Here is a 19172-nt window from a genome sequence, read left to right as displayed (position 1 = left end):
ATACAGAGCATGTATGTGGCTCTGGTACAATGTGTCCCAACCCCTCTCTCTCGCTCTCTCTCTCGTGTGTGTGTGAGAGAACAAGAGAGAGAGAAAGAGAGAGAAAGAGAGTCTAGCACTTGACGAACTCAATGTCAATGACACATCATCATCAGAGGTGGCACGGTGGCACAATGATTAGCACGGCTGCCTCACAGCGCCAGGGACCCGGGTTCGATTCCTGGCTTGGGTCACTGTCTGTGTGGAGTTTGCATGTTCTCCCCGTGTCTGCGTGGGTTTCCTCCGGGTGCTCTGGTTTCTTCCCACAGTCCGAAAGACGTGCTGGGTAGGCGCATTGACCCGAACAGGCGCCGGCGTGTGGCAACCAGGGGAATTTCACAGTAACTTCATTGCAGTGTTAATGTAAGCGTTGCTTGTGACTAATAAATAAACTTTAACAATCACACATCATCATCAGAGGTGGCACGGTGACACTGTGCTTAGCACTGCTGTCTTACAGCATCAGGGACCTGGGTTCAATTCCGGTCTCGGGTGACTGTCTGTGTGGAGTTTACACGTTCTCCCTGTGTCTGCGTGGGTTTCCTCCGAGTGCTCCGGTTTCTTCCCACACTCCGAAGATGTGCTGGTTAGGTGGATTAGCCATGGTAAATGTGCGTGGGGTTACTAGAATAGGGTGCGCCTGGATAAAATGCTGTGTTGAAGAGCCAGTCCAGACTCAATGGGCCGAACAGCCTCCTTCTCCACTGTAGGGATTCTACATGCCCCATTTATTGGCATATCCATTCCATTAACCCATTACAGTACAGGAACAACCTATGTGAGGGCATTAACTCTTATGGAACCAAGGCAGGTAAACAGATGCAGATCAGGCCTGATTTATTAAACAAGGGAGCAGGTTCAAGGGGCTGAATGGCCTCCACCTGTTCCTGTATAATTAATATAATATCATTAATCATTAAAGTTGAAGCTATTTCGCGCAGTGGTAGATGAATATTTAGTTGAGTCTAAGTGTGACTCATTGTGGAAGCAATTCTTTGGGATTCGCCTGATTTATCCATTCTGGAATGTCATGGAATGCACTTTTCACCATTATCGCATCAGGTTAAACAAAGCAGGCCATGGTCTGAAAAATCAACACCACCGTAAAGTTCCATCTGCCTGAAACATTCGGTTCAAAGGAAGCTTACTTTATCACTCAAGATATTACAAGATTTATTAAGTGCTTCCTGTCCTCTGGAACTTGAAGATAAGCCAGTCTCCTGGATTTAACATTCCCAGATTGGCAAAGATTCAACTGCTCAGTCAAGTATTGATCACGAGTATAGATATCAACAATGGTAATCCCAGGTCAGCACCTGGTGTTACCAAGCCTTTTAACCAACCTTTGATGTGAAAGTCATTTGACCCTGGCATTAAAGATCTGATGGGGAGTGAGCAATCCTTTAGCAGGAGTGTGTGGCCACTGAATATAAAGAAATACCGTGCATCTCGCTGTGATCCCTGAGTAAATAATTCACAAAAAAGAATAACAGTTTCCGGCAAAGCAAAATACTGCTGATGCTGGAAATCTGGAATAATAACAGAAAATGATGGGAAAAAAACTCTGCAGGTCTGGCAGCTTCAGTGGAGAGAGAAACTATTTAAAGTTTATTTATTAGTATCACAAGTAGGCTTACATCAACACAGCGATGAAGTTACTGTGAAAATCCCCTAGTTGCCACACTCCGGCGCCTGTTCGGGTACACTGAGGGAGAATTTAGCATGACCAAAGAACAATACAGCACAGGAACAGGACCTTCGGCCCTCCAAGCCCGTGCCGCTCCCTGGTCCAAACTAGACCATTCTTTTGTATCCCTCCATTCCCACTCCGTTCATATGGCTATCTAGATAAGTCTTAAACGTTCCCAGTGTGTCCGCCTCCACCACCTTGCCTGGCAGCGCATTCCAGGCCCCCACCACCCTCTGTGTAAAATATGTCCTTCTGATACCTGTGTAAAACCTCCCCCCCTTCACCTTGAACCTATGACCCCTCGTGAACGTCACCACCGACCTGGCGAAAAGCTTCCCACCGTTCACCCTATCTATGCCTTTCATAATTTTATACACCTCTATTAAGTCTCCCCTCATCCTCCGTCTTTCCAGTGAGAACAACCCCAATTTACCCAATCTCTCCTCATAACTAAGCCCCTCCATACCAGGCAACATCCTGGTAAACCTCCTCTGTACTCTCTCCAAAGCCTCCACGTCCTTCTGGTAGTGTGGCGACCAGAACTGGACGCAGTATTCTAAATGCGGCCGAACCAACGTTCTATACATCTGCAACATCAGACCCCAACTGGTCAATGCACCTGACCAGCACGTCTTTCAGACTGTTGGAGGAAACTGGAGCACCCTATGAGTTAATGTTTGGAGTCCGTATGAGTCTTTTTATGGGTGGTACGGTGGCACAGTGGTTAACACTGCTACCTCACAGTGCCAGGAACCCAAGTTCAATTCCGGCTTCGGGTAACTGTCTGTGTGGAGTTTGCACGTTCTCCCCGTGTCTGTGTGGGTTTCCTCCCAGTGCTCCAGTTTCCTCCCACACTCCAAAAATGTGCAGGTTATGTTAATTGACCATGCCAAATTGCTCTTTAGTGACAGGGGGATTAGCAGAGTAAATAGATGAGGTTACGGAGATAGGGCCTGGGTGGGACTGTTGTTGATGCAGGCTCAATGGGCCAAATGGCCTTCATCTGCACTGTAGGGATTCTATGGATTCTTCCGAATTCACTCTCTGACTGAGAGCTCATGCTGAAGAAGAATTCTAGCAGGATTTGACAGGGTAGATTCAGAAAGAATGTTCCTAATGGTGGGAGAGTCCAGAACTAGGGGTAATAGTTTGAAGATAAGAGGTAAACCTTTAGGGTGACATGGTGGCACAGTGGTTAGCACTGCTGCCTCACAGCGCCAGGGACCCAGGTTCGATTCCCAGCTTGGATCACTGTCTGTGTGGAGTTTGCACATTCTCCCCATGTCTGCGTGGGTTCACTCCAGCTGCTCCGGTTTCCTCCCACAGTCCAAAGATTAGGGTTAGGTTGACTGGCCATGTTAAAATTTACCCTAGTTTCGGGAGGACTAGCAAGGTAAATAGGTGGGGGTTACGTTGATAGGGTGGGATTGTTGTCAGTGCAGGCTCGATGGGCCGAATGGCCTCCTTCTGCATAAGGATTCTATGGATTCTTCCGAGTTCACTCCCTGACTGAGCGCTCACTCTGAAGAGGAATCATCCTGGACTTGAAGCATTAACTGCTCCTCTCCCCGCAGTCGCTGCCGGACCTGCTGAGCTTTTCCAGTATTTTCTGTTTTTGTTAATATTCTTTGTGCCTGGATCCCTGAACGTCAGTGCGCCTCAGGGGATGAAAGGTTTGCATTTATATAGTGCCTTTCAAGATCTCAAGGTGACCCCAGAGCACTTTGTGGGTGGCAAAAAACTTTTAGAAGTTTAGTCATTGTTGAAATGAGAGAAATGCAGCTGTTAATGTTTACATAGCCACGTCCTACAAATAGCAGTGAGATAAATGACCGGTTAATCTGTATTGCAGTGTTGGCTGAGGGATGCATATTGTCCTGGACACTGGAGTGAATTCTTCTGCTCTTTCTTTGCTGTGAACAGCACCAGGGGATCTTTAACATCCACCTGAGAGAGAATGGAATCTCGTTATTAAGTTTCTTACCGTGGAAAGTGCTTTTGCCAATGCAATGCTCCCTCAGTGCTGCATGTTTATTTATTTTTTAGAGAGAAAATGTTTAAAGTTTATTTATTAGTGTGGCAAGTAGGCTTGCATTAACACTGCAATGAAGTTACTGTGAAAATCCCCTAGTCGCCACACTCCGACGCCTGTTCGGGTGCACTGAGGGAGAATTTAGCACGGCCAATGCACCCTGACCAGTACGTCTTTCAGACTGTGGGGGGAAACCGGAGCACCCGGAGGAAACCCACGCAGACACGGGGAGAACGTGCAGACTCCACACAGACAGTGACCCAAACCGGGGAATCGAACCCGGGTCTCTGGAGCTGTGAAGTGCAAACTACTGAGCCACCGAGCCGCTCCTAGAGCACATGAGATTGGAGGGTAATAAACTGCTGTGGATTGAGAATTGTTTAACAGAGAGAAAACAAAGTTGGAATAAACGGATCATCCTTAGGTTGGCAGGCTGTTAACTATTGGGGTAATGCAAGGATCGGTGCTGGGGTCGCAATTTATATAAACGATTGGGGTGTGAGGACCAAATGTAATATGTCCAAATTTACAGATGACACAAAGCTGGGTGTGGATGTAAGTGGTGAGGAAGTTGCAAAGAGACTTCAAGTGGATTCGGACAGGCTGAGTGAATGGCCGTGCGAAGTCTCACAATACCAGGTTAAAGTCCAACAGGCTTATTTGGTAACAAAAGCCACTAGCTTTCGGAGCGCTGCCCCTTCGTCAGGTAAGTAGGAATTCTATTCACAAACAGGGCATATAAAGACACAAACTCAATTTACAAAATAATGGTTGGAATGCGAGTCTTTACAGGTAATCAAGTCTTAAAGGTACAGACAATGTGAATGGAGAGAGCGTTAAGTAGATGTCATTTGGTAGAAAAAGCAGAAATGCAGAATATTTCTTAAATGGTGAAATGTTGGAAGTGTGCATGTCCACAGGAACCGGGGGCATCTTTGTTCAGGAGTCAACTAGTAGATAACATGCAGGTGCAGCAAGTAATCAGGAAACCAGTGGTATGTTAGCCTTCATTACAAGGGGATTTGAGAGCAGGAATAAAGATATCTTGTTACAGCCTTAGCGAGACCGCACCTGGAATATTGTGGACAGTTTTGGTCTTCTTATCCAAGGAAGGATAAGCTTGCCATGGAGGGAGTGCACAATGGAGGTTCACCAGACTGAATCCTGGAGGCGTGGGATTGTCTTCTGAGGAGAGGTTGAGGAGACTGGGTCTGGATTCTCAGGAGTTTCAAAGAATGAGGGGTGATCCCGTTGAAATCTATAAAATTCTTACGCAGCATGACAGGGTGGAAGTGGATAGGATGTTTTCCCCTGGTTGTTGAGTTGAGAACTAGGGGGTCACAGTCTCAGAATAAGAGGCAGGCCATTTAGCACTGAGATGAGGAGGAACTTCTTCACTCAGAGGGCGGTGAATCTTTGGAATTCTCTACCCAAGAGGGCTGTGAAATCACAATAATTGAACACGTTCAAGACAAATTTCTGGAGACTAATGACACTAAGGGACATTGGGTTAGTACGGGAAAGTGGCATTGAGGTAGATCATCAGCCACAATCAAATTGGATGGCAGGACAGGCTGAATGGTTTTTATACAGTGTCTTTCCTTACTTCAGAGCAACAGCAACCTGCATTTATATAGCCCCTTTAGTGTAATAATTCACGGAAGTGTTAGGCAGCAGGATTTGGCACCAACCCTCATTAGGAGACGTTAGACAGGATGGCCAATAACTTGGCCAAGGAGACAGGTGTTCAAGGAACAACGAAGGATGTTCCAAGCTCCTTCGTAGCTAACAAGGTACTCTGTGCCCACTTCTCAGCCTCCAGTGGCACATCATGGTGCCCTTGCTGGGCTCAAGTCAACTCAGACAGTGAGAAATCTGTGCGCTGGCAATGCTTCCATTTCTTTAGTGATTTTCGCAACCTCAGAGTGATCTAAAAGCATTCAACATCCAATGCTGTAATTTTGAAGTGCAGTCATTGTAATTCAGGGGAGGTGGCAGCCAGTTTGTGGACAAACAACAATAAGATAAAATAACTAGAAAATCCGAGAGGTAACTCCCCTTCCCTTCTTTAACATCGTGCAATGGGATCTTTCACATCCACTTGAGAGTGTAGGCTCAATTTAAAATCTCACTTGAAAGACAATCCCTTCAGTGGAACTGTACTAAAGATATGTCTTAATGTTAGCCTGGACCGGGCTCTCAAATCACTGGATGGAGACTGGAACTCACAACTTGTGACTCTCTGAATGTCAAAATGTGTGGAATTTACCCGAGGATGCAAACCATCCAAATGGTGCATCAATCATCATTGATTGCCTCCGAATTATTTGAAAATGTACAACTCATTTCAAAGCTCCCCCTATCTGCCCTCATTAAGGTGGGTAATTAACCACAACCCCATGAGGGATCCGAGAGAGACAAGTGGTTATGTAGGGAAAATGATGCGGAAGCTGGAAATCTGAAATATAAATATAAAATCTCAGCCGGTCTGGCAGCATGTGTGGACAGCACAGTAAGAAGTCTCACAACACCAGGTTAAAGTCCAACAGGTTTATTTGGTAGCAAATACCATAAGCTTTCGGAGCGATGCCCCTTCGTCAGATGGAGTAGTTATCTGTTCTCCAACAGTGCACAGACACAGAAATCAAGTTACAGAATACTAATTAGAATGCAAATCTCTACAGCCAGCCAGGTAAGCGTTCTCCAAGGTGGCCTTCACAACACACGACAGCGCAGAGTCGCTGAGCAGAAACTGATAGCCAAGTTCCGCACACATGAGGACGGCCTAAACCGGGATGTTGGATTTATGTCACATTATCAGTAACCCCCACAGCTCGCCACAGCTTTCCCTCCGATCTTGCATAATATCACTAGCTGTTCTGTCTGGAGACAATACACATCTCTTTAACCTGTGTTTAATGTTCCCTCCACCCACATTGTCTGTACCTTTTAAGACCTGGCTGGCTGTAGAGATTTGCATTCTAATTAGTATTCTGTAACTTGATTTCTGTGTCTGTGTACTGTTGGAGAACAGATAACTACTCCATCTGACGAAGGGGCATCGCTCCGAAAGCTTATGGTATTTGCTACCAAATAAACCTGTTGGACTTTAACCTGGTGTTGTGAGACTTGTTACTGTGCTTACCCCAGTCCAATGCCGGCATCTCCACAGCATGTGTGGAGACAGGAACAGAGTTAACGGCTGGAATTTTACCGGCACTCTTGCCCTGATTCCAGGGGCGATCGAGGTTCGGAGAACTGTATTCTCTGTTGGCCTCGGGTGGGATTGTATGAACCTCGGGTGGACGTGCCGGTACAACTCTGCCCAACGTTTCGAGTCCGTATGGCTCACTCTCTGAAGAAGAGTCAAAAGTGTTAACTCAGTTTCTCTCTCCACAGATGCTGCCTGACTGGCTGAGATTTTCCAGCATGATCTGTTTTCATTAAGTGGCTTGAGGGTCACCAATCTACATCACAGCAAGGAGATGGTTCTCTGTGACCCAGCACAGTTGCTATGGAGATTGAACCCACGCTACTGGCAATAATCTATGTCACGCTCTACCTAACTGATTTCCCACTGAAGGTACATTGCTGAAGTAAAAGTAAAGTAAAATAAAGTTTATTTATTAGTGTCACAAGTAGGCTTACATTAACACTGCAATGAAGTTACTGTGAAATTCCCCGAGTCGCCACACTCCGGTGCCTGTTCGGGTTACACTGAGGGAGAATTTAGCATGGCCAATGCATCTAACCAGCACGTATTTCAGATTGTGGGAGGAAACCGGAGCACCCGGAGGAAACCCACGCAGACACAGGGAGTACGTGCAAACTCCACACAGACAGTGACCCAAGCCGGGAATCAAACCCGGGTCCCTGGCGCTGTGAGGCAGCAGTGCTAACCACTGCTACTACTCAGCCATAGCTCTTGGGTGCAAGGGAAGATATTTCCACTTGACAGGCTGTCCAAGGTTAGAGGCCTTAAGTAGCCACTAATCATCCCAATAAGCCAAAAGCTTGTTACCCAGAGGATGGTGAGAATGTCGATCTTATCGCTGATGGAATGGTTGAGGCGAACGGCACTGATGGAGAGACTGCAGAAACACCTGAGGGAGAAGAGATTGGAAGGATATGGCGCGATGGGGTAAGGTGGGAGGGGGTACATATGGAATATGAATTCTCTCACCGACCAGTTGGGCTGAATGACTTATTCCTGCGCTGTTCAAATTCTTCGATTTTTCCTGATCTAAGTCTCATCTTCAACATAATTATTTGGTTATTAATGTTGAATCTTAGCTGGGATCATTCGCTGATCCTGAGTTTGCTTGAAAATAACCAGAGCACTGGTGCATTTGATTAAAACTTGGCCGATATGAACAAGGTATAAATCCACGCATGAGAAGACAAATCGCTGCCTTGAAGGAAGGATAGAATGCGGAGGAACCAGATGTTGTGATGGATACGCCCGCGCCCTTTCCCCTTTGGAGCCTGAATCAAATCCAGATTGAGGAGAGGTGGGCAACGTCTTAGCTAGGCTGAACCTTTGTAGGAATTCTCTTGCCAGTGCATTCAATGGGGAATGCCCGACTAACCCCGAGACTGAATAAAGGAAGTTCCACTCTGCATCTCACATTCCTATTGTTGGGCAAAGCAACAATCCATCTTTGAACATCACATCCATCAGCATCGTGGGGACATTGGTCCATCAGTTCACCCCCACCATCCCCGGGAAGATTATGATCTGGATTGAGATTTGCTTTGATGTGTGCTGAGGAGATTGGGTGCTAGTCCTAATCTAATTTAAATTAAAAGTTGAACAACATTTTTTAAAAAATGTATTTCTCCACGGGTTAGGCCAGCATTCATTCCACATCCCTAATTGCCCCTTCAGAAGGTGGTGCTGAGCTGCCTTCTTGAAGTGCTGCAATCCATCTGGTGTAGGTACAGCCATAGTGCTGTTAGGAAGGGGAGCTCCAGGATTTTGACCCAACAACAGAGAAGAAACGGCGATGTGTTTCCCATTCAGGATGGTGAGTGGCTTGGAGGGGAACTTGCTGGTGGTGGTGTTCTCATGTATCTGCTACCCTTGTCCTTCTGGGTGGTAGAGGTTGTGTGTTTGGAAGGTGCTGTCCAAGGATCCTTGGTGAGTTGTTGCCCTGCATCTCCTGATGGTATATACACAGAAAAATGAGCGGTGACCTTTTTGAAAACTACAAAATTCTGAAGAGGCTTGAGACTGTGGACACCGAGAGATTGTTTCTGCTGGTTGGGGAATCTAAAACAAGGGGCATAGTCTCAGGTTAAGGGGCCAATCATTTAGGACTGAGATTAGGAGAAATTTCTTCACTCAAAGGTTGTGAATCTTTGGAATTCTCTACCCCAGAGAGTGGCGGATGCTTCATCATTGAATATATTTAAGGCTGGGACAGACAGATATTTGTTTTTTTAAGGGTTATGGGGAGCAGACAGGAAAGTGAAGTTGAACCCAAGATCAGCCATGGTCACAGTAAATGGTGGAAAATGTTTGACAGGCCATCTGGTCTACTCCTGCTCCTATTTCGAGTGTTCTTGTGGAGCAGTGAGAGTTAGAGAGGCAGGGGAGCTTTAGAGAGGGATTTTAGGACTGAGAGTCTTGGCAATTGAAGTGCGCCAATGGTGCAGCGATGAATATCTAAAGACATGGAAGAGGATGGAACTAGAGGAACACACATTCCTTGGAGGGTTGTAGTTCCGGTGGAGATTGCAGAGATAGACAAACGAGGGCCCTGGTGTGATTTGAAAACAAGAATGAGAATTTTTTTAAAAACTGGAGACATTTTTGAATTCAGAGCCAACATCAGTCAGCAAGAACAGGGCTACTGAGTGAAATGAGATTGTCTGGGAATGGAGGGATACAAACGAATGGTCTAGTTGGACCAATGAGCGGCACAGGCTTGGAGGGCCGAAGGGCCTGTTTCCTGTGCTGTACTGTTCTTTGTTCTTTGTGACAAAAGTACGCCCACAATCCCGTTAGGTCCACATTCCCAAAACTTTGCCTCGGCAATGATGAAGGAATGGCAGTGTATGTCCAAGTGAGGATAGTGAGTGGCTTGCCAGCAGGAGGTCGTGTTCCCAAGTGCCTGCTACCCTCATCCTTTTAGGTGGTAGAGGTCGTAGCTTTGGGACTTGCTGGTGAAGGAGCCTTGGTGAGTTGCCACGGTGCATCATGTGGATGGCAAACACTGGTGCCACTGTGCGTCGCTGGTGGAGGGAGTGAAGCTGTAAGGTGGTGGGTGAGGTGCCAAGCTGACTGCATTAACCTGGGTGGCACTGGACTTCTTCAGCGGTGGTGCTTGCAGTCACACCATTCAGGAAAGTGAGGAGATGCGGCACTCCTCACGTTTGGACACACTTCTGAGATGCGGCGGGACACAGATATTTGCTCCTTGACTTGGGTAAGGGAGGCAGCGCAGAAAAGCTTCAAAGATACGTTTATAAATGCAAAATACTTCTGCGAAACCAAACAACAGCACATGCTAACACGCGATCTGCGAAAGACGCTTTCTTCATGCTTTAGCACCAGATTTAAATCATTTATTTCGACAAAGAACACACAGGAAATTATGCCCAGATGCCACGCACCGTGTGACATGACAGCTTTTCCAAGCCAAGTTCTTGAACAGCTGGCCCATCTGACACTCAATGCCCCCAGGCCAATAGGCTTTTAATGTGCCCTCCCTCCCCCCCTCACACACACTCCGCCAGCCTCGGTGACAGGGGGGGGATAGGCAAGAAACAGAGAGAACACAGGATGCTTTACAACATGGTAACCACGACAACAAGCTGTTAAAAAGCTGTTAATAAGAGACTGGTGTTTTGGGGAGTCATGAGGCGGGTGTTAATTTGTTCAAATGTAATCTGAGACTAACCCCAAAGACATGGGACCAAGAGTTTGTGTCAGGCCTGGTATGATAAACAATCATGTACCAAGGCAGTGAAGTGACCCAAACACCAGCATGGTACACAAGGACAGAGACCTGGTTTCAATCAACCAGCAGATTTATTGCCAGTTTTATTATTTAAAGAACAACTTGACCAAAATTCATTTGTAAATGACTTTCCCTTTATAAAACTTCCCCTTATAAAACTAGCCAGTGAAAAAGAGAGACACACACAGAGATGGAGAGAGGCCAGAGAAAGGGAGAGAAGGGCGGCACGGTGGCACTGTGGTTAGCACTGCCGCCTCACAGCGCCAGGGGCCCAGGTTCAATTCCGGCCTCGGGTCACCGTCTGTGTGGAGTCTGCACGTTCTTCCCATGTCTGCGTGGGTTTCCTCCGGGTGCTCCGGTTTCCTCCCACAGTCCAAAGATGTGCGGGTTAGGTTGATTGGCCATGCTAAAATTGACCCTTAGTGTCAGGGGGATTGGCAGGGTAAATGTGTGGGGTTCAGAGAATAGGGCCTGGGTGGGATTGTGGTCAGTGCAGACTCGATGGGCCAAATGGCCTCCTTCTACACTGTAGGGATTCTATGATTCTAAGAAAGGGAAAAGCGAGTGACAGAAAAAAGTTAGTTGACAGTCGATATTAAAGGTTTGGCACTGATAAAGTTTCAAACATTTGCTTACCAGAAAATTAATTCCTTTGTGCCTCTCTCCCAAAGAACAATATAGGAACCCTGAAGCACCCTTCACCTTCCCGGACACGTTGCTAATATCAGCAATTACAAATCAACAGGAGCCTTGATATCAGCGTCTTCAGGGCCTGAACACCCCTAAAAAGCCAAAAAAACAGCACAGTGGTCAGCACTGCTGTCTCACACCACCAGGGCCCCAGGTTCGATTCCCGGCTCGGGTCACTGTCTGTGCAGAGTTTGCACATTCTCCCCGTGTCTGCGTGGGTTTCCTCCGGGTGCTCCGGTTTCCTCCCCCAGTCTGAAAGATGTGCTGGTTAGGGTGCATTGAGCCGAACAGGTGCCGGAGTGTGGCGACTAGGGGAATTTCACAGTAACTTCATTGCAGTGTTAATGTAAGCCTTACTTGTGACTAATAAATAAACTTTAAAAAAACCCTCACAATGGGTAGCTTCAGCGTGATTCAAAAATGCCAAATTTCACACCATCACTACTTATACTGCAATAAAACAGGATGTTGATTGGTTGATAAGTCAACACTGGTTGGTCAAAATCAGAGTCGACTTGCCATGCAATCAACACCTTTCTCTCAGTATACATTATTGTTTGAAATTTGGCATTCTTGTATTTGTCCTGATGAGTGCAAGATCAAAAACTTCAGCAACACGTCTCTCTTTTCAGCAAGATTCAAATTCTGTAATACTGTGCGACTGTTTGGATGGATTAATGAGTAATTAATAAAAATTTAAATTTTATTTATTAGTCACAAGTAGGCTTACATTAACACTTCAATGAAGTTACTCTGAAAATCCTTTAGTCGTCACACTCCTGTTTGGGTAGAACTAGGGGGCACTGTTTCAAAATTAGGAATCGCCCTGTTAGGCCAGAGATGAGGAGAATAACTTTTCTCGCAGAAGGTTGTGCTTCAGAAGGCGGTGGAGACAGGGTCACTGAATAGTTTTGAGGCAGAGGTGGATAGATTCTTGCTGGACCAGCGAATCAAAGATTATTGCAGGCAGAGGGGGAATGTGGAATTCGTAACACAAACTGATCAGCCATGATTTTATTGAACGGTGGAGCAGGCCCGAGGGGCCGAATGGCCTACTCCTGCTCCTATTTCATGGAATCCCTACAGTACAGGAGGAGGCCATTCGGCCCATTGAGCCTGTACCGACCACAATCCCACCCAGGCCCTATTCATGTAACCCCACACACATTTACCCTGCTAATCCCCCTGACACGAGGGTCAATTTAGCATGGACAATCATCCTAACCTGCACATCTTTGGAATGTGGGAGGAAATACAGAATACAGGACTAGCTCGATCATAGAAGACAGAGGGTAGAAGTGGAAGGGTGCGTTTCTGAATGGAAGACTGTGACAAGTGGCGTTCCTCAGGGATCAGTGTTGGGATCTTTGCTGTTTGTAATATACATAAATGATTTGGAGGAAAATGTAACTGGTTTGATTAGTAAGTTTGTGGACGACACCAAGGTTGGTGGATTTGCGGATAGCGATGAGGACCATCAGAGGATACAGCAGGATACATATCGGTTGGAGACTTGGGTGGAGAGATGGCAGATGGAGTTTAATCTGGACAAATGTGAGGTAATTCATTTTGGAAGGCTAATACAGATAGGAAATATACAGTAAATGGCAGAACCCTTAAGAGTATTGATAGGCAGAGAGATCTGGGTGTACAGGTACACAGGTCACTGAAAGTGACAACGCAGGTGGAGAAGGTAGTCAAGAAGGCATACGGCATGCTGGCCTTCATCAGCCGGGGCATTGAGTTTAAAAATTGGCAAGTCACGTTGCAGCTTTATAGAACCTTAGTTAGGCTGCACTTGGAATATAGTGTTCAATTCTGGTCACCACACTACCAGAAGGATGTGGAGGCTTTGGAGAGGGTACAGAAAAGATTTACCAGGATGTTGCCTGGTATGGAGGGCATTAGCTATGAGGAGAGGTTGGAGAAACTTGGTTTGTTCTCACTGGAATGACGGAGGTTGAGGGGGCGACCTGATAGAAGTCTACAAGATTATGAGGGGCATGGACAGAGTGGATAGTCAAAAGCTTTTTCCCAGGGTGAAAGAGTCAATTACTAGGGGGCATAGGTTTAAGGTGCGAGGGGCAAGGTTTAAAGGAGATGTACGAGGCAAGTTTTTTACACAGAGGGTAGTGGGTGCCTGGAACGCGTTGCCGGGGGCGGTAGTGGAAGCAGATACGATAGTGACTTTTAAGGGGTGTCTGGACAAATACATGAATAGGATGCGAATGGAGGGATATGGTCCCCGGAAGGTTAGGGGGTTTTAGTTCACTCGGACAGCATGGTCGGTGCAGGCTTGGAGGGCCGAAGGGCCTGTTCCTGTGCTGTAATTTTCTTTGAAAACAGAGCACCCGGAGGAAACCCACGCAGACATGGGGAGAATGTGCAAACTCCACACAGACAGTGACCCGAGGCCGGAATTGAACCCGGGTCCCTGGAGCTGTGAGGCAGCAGTGCTAACCACTGTGCCACCGTGCCGCCCTTAAATTTCATGTGTTCATATGTTTGTATGTTACTGACTGAATGACCTCCTTCTGCACTGCAGGGATTCTATGAAGATTCCATAAAGCATTTGTGGATTTCTGGTGTTAATAAAATATCTGCCTTCCCGACCTCCCCTGACCCGCCTCAAACAATCTCAAACTGTCTCATTTCTTTACGGATTGGTTCACTCTCAAGTGATTTTATGGGGTCTAAACCTTTAGAAAGACAAACTTGCAACTTATCGCGTTCTGAGAAATAATTCATTTTGCATCGATTGAATCAGTTTGAAGTGCACTGAGGAATGGGCAATAAATGCTGGCCTAGCCAGCGATCCCACATCCCATAAATGAGTCAAGAATAAAGCTATCCAGAGACAGGCCTTGCTATAGCGCCTGTCATGACCTCACAGCATCCCAGAGCCAATGAGGCACTTTCAAAATGCAGTCACTGTTGTCATGTAGGCAAATATCACAGCCATTGTGCGCACAGCACGATCCCGGGAAATGTATTCTACAATCACAGAATCCCTACAGTGCAGAAGAGGCTATTCGGCTCTTCGAGTCTGCAATGGATCTCCCACAGAACATCCTACCCAGGCCCTCTCCCCCTGCCCCATTCCCGCAATCCCACACATCTACCAAGGCCAATCCATCTAATCTGCAGATCTTTGGACTGTAGGAGGAAACCGGAGCACCCGGAGGAAATCCACACAGGCACAGGGAGAATGTGCAAACTCCACACAGACAGTGACCTGAGGCCGGAATCGAACCCGGGTCCCTGGCGCTGTGAGGCAGTAGTGCTAACCACTGTGCCACTGCACCACAGCACCAGATAGTCTGATTTCAATGTGGTTGGTCGCAGTGGAAGTATTGAACTCTCTGCTCATTTTTGGTAAGGTCTATAAAGTAATGAGGAGCCTAGATAAGGGAGATAGTCAACATTTTTTCCCAAAGGTAGGGGAGTCTAAAACTAGTGGACATAGGTTTAAGAAGAGAGGGGAGAGATCCAAAAAGGTCCAGAGGGGCAATTTTTTCACACAGAGCATGGTGAGTGTCTGGAACGAGCTGCCAGAGGCAGTAGTAGAGGCGGGTACAATTTTGTCTTTTGAAAAGCATTTAGACAGTTACATGGGTCAGATGATGTGGAGATGCCAGCGTTGGACTGGGGTGGGCACAGTAAGAAGTCTCACAACACCAGGTTAAAGTCCAACAGGTTTATTTGGATTCACAAGCTTTCGGAGCGCCGCTCACTGACTCACCTGATGAAGGGGCAGCGTTCTGAAAGCTCGCGATTCCAAATAACCTTGTTGGACTTTAACCTGGTGTTGTGAGACTTCTTAATGGGTAAGATAGAGGGATCTGGGCCAAAGGCCAGCAATTGGGACTAGCATAGTGATAAAAACTGGGCAGCATGGACAAGTTGGGCCGAAGGGCCTGTTTCCATGCTGTAAACCTCTATGACTCTATGACTGTTATGGTCTCACCTGAGTCAACATTACAGCCCTGAGTTTAGACTCTCATCCAAAGGACAGCTTCCTCAAGAATGCTCACTTATCTGTTGCATTCAAGCCTTAAATTTGCGCTTGAACCCACAATCTTCACGTTCAGAGCAAGGACGCGACCTATTGAACCAAGGCTGTCACTTGGCAGTATTCATTTGTAAAAGGGGTGAAAGTCATTGGCTCTTAGTGATCTCATTGGTCTCTCCTCACTGCTGTCCACCAGCAAGGCCTGGCTTGGATCTACTCAGTGCCAACCCACCAGGAAAGGTCCAGAGTTCCTCGCAATTCAGGATTCACCTCCAGGACAACCTCAAAAGTTTGGCAACCCTGAGGAAAATCACAGCAGCACATAAAGATAAAGTTTTTGATTTCATTTATTAATGATAAAGATTTTTTATTAACCAATTAGACGGCTCAACTCTCATCCTTCTGCTCAGCTTGGCATGTCAGCCAAGACACTCACCAACTTTTACAGATGCACCATAGAAAGCATTCTTCCCGGTTGTATTACAGCTCCTGCCGTGCCCAAGACCACAAGAAACTACAAAGGGTCATGAATGTAGCCCAATCCATCACGCAAACCTGCTTCCCATCCATTGACTCTGTCTACACTTCCCACTGCCTCGGAAAGGCAGCCAGCATAATTAAGGACCCCGCGCGCCCCGGACATTCTCTCTTCCACCTTCTTCTGTAGGGAAAAAGATATGAACGTCTGAGGTCACGTACCAACCGACTCAAGAACAGATTCTTCCCCATGGCCATCAGACTTTTGAATGGACCTACCTCGCACTAAGTTGACCTTTCTCTACACCCTAGCTAAGACTGTAACACTACATTCTGCACCCTCTCCTTTCCTTCTCTATGAACGGTATGCTTTGTCTGTATAGCGCGCAAGAAACAATACTTTTCACTGTAGACTAATACACGTGACAATAATAAATCAAATCAAATCAAACCATCCCCCTGCCTGCGACCCCCTGCTCGTCCCACTGCGACCTCACTCCCATGACCTGACATGCACCCACTCCACCTATTTTAAATTAAGCTTGCCTATTTTGCAAACGTGATTACTGAGAATACCTGCCCGGGACACGGAGGAATATATATTTTTTTTGTCCGATGGGGCAGCATCACTGAAGAAGGGGAATATTGCCTGCCAGTGTCACTGAGAAATCAGAGGGACATTTTCACGGATAAAGGTTGGGATTATTTTGCAGACGGATTTGCTAATGATGAACTCAGCAGGATTCGCCATTTGTCTGGAAATCCGGGCTGATTCATTTGCCACCTGATCTGTTGACATCCTTGTACAATGTGGAGTGATCTGGAGAAGGAAATGAATGAATGTTAAAGAAGCAATTGCCTCCTGCAGTCATGGCATTACTAGCCTCCAGATTTACTGTAATAGAGTGATTGCCGATTCCTTTTTGCTTACATAGACACTTCCATTCCTCTTCTGCCTGAACCAGGGGCGATAATTGGTCCCCTTCCTGTGAAGGAATAAAGTGAGATCGCAGCGCATTTTCCTGTCTGTTAATTCACTCCGACTGCCCTGAGGTTACAGAGGACGGTGTCACTCATCACCTGCTCCTTCACCGGCTTCAATCTGAATCTGTCAAATGTGCCTTCGTAAATCATCAGCTAGCAACCAAAAGGCTATCCAGCCCTTAGGGATTGAGAAGTCTCCTGCAGGAACATAGTGCTTACTGAATTTGACAGTCTACCGAATGATGAACACTTGGGAGTAAGTTGCTGTGCTTGGAATATCCTTGGGTGGGATAAGAACATAAGAACTAGGGGCAGATTACTAGATGGATGGAGTTTAAAAACAGCGAGGTTATGTTGAAGCTGTACAAGGTGCTGGTGAGGCCACACCTGGAGTGCTGTGTACAGTTTTGGTCTCCTTACTTGAGAAAGGATATACTGGCACTGGAGGGGGTGCAGAGGAGATTCACTAGGTTGATTCCGGAGTTGAGAGGGCTGGCTTATGAGGAGAGACTGAGTAGACTGGGGCTATACACATCGGAATTCAGAAGAATGAGGGGGGAATCTTATAGAAACATATAAGATTATGAAGGGAATAGATAAGATAGAAGCAGGGAGGTTGTTTCCACTGGCAGGTGAAACTAAAATGAGAGGGCATGGCCTCCGAGAGCAGATTTAGGACTGAGCTGAGGAGGAACTTCTTCACACAAAGGGTTGTGAATCTGTGGAATTCCCTGCCCAGTGAAGCAGTTGAGGCTACCTCGTTGAATGTTTTTAAGGCAAGGATAGATAAATTTTTGAACAGTAAAGGAATTAAGGGTTATGGTGAGTGGGCGGGTAAGTGGAGCTGAGTCCACGAAAAGATCAGCCGTGATCTTATTGAATGGCGGAGCAGGCTCGAGGGGCCAGACGGCTGCTCCTAGTTCTTGTGTTCTTATGTTATGAGTCGGCCGTTTGGCCCCTTGTGCCTGCTCTGCCATTCAATAAGATCGTGGCTGATTGGTGCCATTTGGGGAACGTAGGAAATGGCAGCAGGAGGGAGAATGCTCGTCAAGCCTGCTCCACAATCTGCCATCACAGCTTCAACTCCACTATCCCATTGGCTCCCCACATTCCATGGGGGGCTAAAATTCTGTCACTCTCAGCCCTGGATACAGTCAATTATGGGACATCACCCTCGCGGGTACAGAATGCCAAAGATTCACAACCCTCCGAGTGAAGAGATTTCACCTCATCTCATACTGTACCGTAGTGTTAAACTAGATTATTTGGCCAAGTCTTTGGAGAGGGACTTAAATCCGTGATTCAGAGACACAGGGCGGGACTTTCTGGATGTTAGTGTCTGGAGGCGGGATCCATGCCGATGTCTACGCCGTTTTGTGTGCCCCGCATCTTCCAATGACGGGTAACGCACTGTGGTGGGGGTGGCCATTGGCGGGACTGGAAGATCCCGCTGGCGGGGAGGGCCAGAAAACTTTGGCCAAAGACTACATAGCAGGCCTCTCATTTGTGGATCTTCATCCTTCGACACATATTCAAATTAAAAAATGTGAGTTGTGGTAATCTGCGAAAGGATTAGCCTCTCAACAATGTACATTACTGATCTCTATGAATCTCAGGAGTGACCCCAGCATTGCTCGTGTCATTGGGAAAGGAATTCAAAGATAGTTGGGTTTGTGGCACGATTGGTTACCTGGCCATCACTGCAATTGCTGGGGTTGAATATAGGGTAAGGTGGGCACCAGTAGCATCGCTATTCCCAAGCATAATTCTTCCAGTGATACCGAAAGTGAGTATTGTGCCCCGCGGATTAGCCAAAGCGTTGGCAGTGTGACTGGATGTATGGACAGACTTACTACAAGTAGCTTATTTACTCAGCAAACAAGAGTCTACTTAAAAAGGGTGTCCGTAAACTACAGCAAACAGAACTCGTGATCAAAACTACAGGGCGGGTCTTTCCACCCCTCCAGCGGCGGGACTGGACGATCCTTCCAGCGGGAACAACCAGGAAATTCCGGCCACAGTAAATCTTTTGATAAAAGCAGGGGTTATTCCAGCCAAACTGCTGCCAGTGGAGGATAGTTACATCACACAAAATACACAGGGTAAATTCAATCCCAGGTGGTGAGGACTCCAGGTATGACTGACCCCATCATCTCTTCACTTTGCCCAAAGCATTGGGGAAGCAGCCAGGCTTTCACGGCAGTGGGTAGAGTTCCAACAAGCGATAAATGGCAACATTGTAGTGTCGAATTGCTCTGTGTTTGATCATGCGAGTCTGGTAAC

This window comes from Mustelus asterias, chromosome 28 (assembly GCF_964213995.1).
Source record: "Mustelus asterias chromosome 28, sMusAst1.hap1.1, whole genome shotgun sequence".
In the NCBI taxonomy this organism is placed as follows: domain Eukaryota; kingdom Metazoa; phylum Chordata; class Chondrichthyes; order Carcharhiniformes; family Triakidae; genus Mustelus; species Mustelus asterias.
Note: the sequence above shows the minus strand (reverse complement) of the source record.